The sequence below is a fragment of the Plasmodium reichenowi genome, chromosome 9, assembly GCF_001601855.1.
Source record: "Plasmodium reichenowi strain SY57 chromosome 9, whole genome shotgun sequence".
Classification (NCBI taxonomy): domain Eukaryota; phylum Apicomplexa; class Aconoidasida; order Haemosporida; family Plasmodiidae; genus Plasmodium; species Plasmodium reichenowi.
In genome coordinates, this window is record NC_033654.1 from 894,799 (window position 1) to 896,522 (window position 1,724).

Below are 1,724 nucleotides of genomic sequence, written 5' to 3' on the forward strand. Positions count from 1 at the left end.
ATTTTTTAATAAAAAAAATAAATTTTTTATAATTTTTTTTTTTTTTTTTTTTTTTTTTAATGTAAATATAAATATATATGTATATATTAAAGCTATTTATATTTAAAAAAAAAAAAAAAAAAAAAAATATAGCCAAATGTGTGAAAATAAAAAAAGAGAGGATTTTAATAAATGTATAATATATATTGAAATATATTCTAAAATATAAATAAATATGAAATGTATTATTATATATAAATATAAATATATATATATATATATATATATATATATATATATATATATAATATAATATTATATTATATTATATAATAATATGGTTCTTATTTTTTTGAACTTTTTTTTATTAGTGATTTATAAGTATAATATTTTAAATAGGTATTTAACTATATTTTAATAATTATATTTTATCTCATTTTTTTCTATTTTTATTTCTCTATCTCCTTATATATATATATATATTATTATTATTATTCCTTTTTTTTTTTTTTTATTTCAATAGCTATATTGTTTTAAATGAGCATAAAAATAAAATATATGTTATATATATATATATTAATATTATTTAAATAAAAGTTTAGTAATTTCTAAAGGTACGTAAAACTAAATTCAAAGAGTAAGAATATATAGTTTATATAATTATCACATTTATGTAACTTAAAAATCTTCTTTATATTTACCTTATAAAAACTAAACTTAAAGTCCACCCACAAAAATAATATATATATATATATATATATATATATGTAATTTCATTTTAATAAATGTATAATATATATATTTATTTTTCCATTATAAACCTTACCATTCAATATATATATATATATATATATATATTTTTGTTTAACCATATAGACACTATTGAAACAAGTAAAAAATTAAATTTTATAAGAATAACACTTAAAAGAAAGGAATTAAAAAAAAATATATATTATTATCTTTATAATTTGAGATTTAGAATAAATAAAACATTTCTTACCTTATTTCTCAATATCAAAGTTAAGAATAACACATTTTTACTTTTAAAATACATACATACATATATATTCATATGTATGAAATATTATATTTTATTATTTTTTATTTAACCAAATCATATTATTTTTTCCAATTGGTATATAAAAAATTTTAACCATTACATTATATGTCACATAATAAATAAGTACATTACTACTACTTCCCTTTCTTTCTATTCTTAATTTACATTAAAAAATGTATGTATCTCTTTTTTTCATTACAATATTACTAAAATATTTTTCCTTATATTTAATATATATATATATATATATATATATATATATATATATGATGTTCTTCCTCATGTATATGTTTTAAATATGTCTAAAAAAAATATATATTTCTTTTTTGTCATGTTACAAATTAATGTATGTAAAATATAAGATTAAAATATGTGTATAGATATAAATATTTTCTTAATTTATTTAAAAAATATATTCAAATTGGTTTTTAAAATAACAATATGAAGAAAAAAAGAAAGAAAACAAAATTAAGTCATAAAATGGAAAATATTTAATTATAATTCTTTAAAGATGTAATATTTACAATTATTATTTTTTTTTTTTTTTTTTCTGAAAATATAGATAATAATGGAATGATGAACTAATATAATATTTTTAGACAACTTTTATAAGAAAATATAAGTATAATATAAAAAAACAAAAAAAAAAAGAAAAAAGAAAAAACAAAAAAAAAAAAAAAAAAAA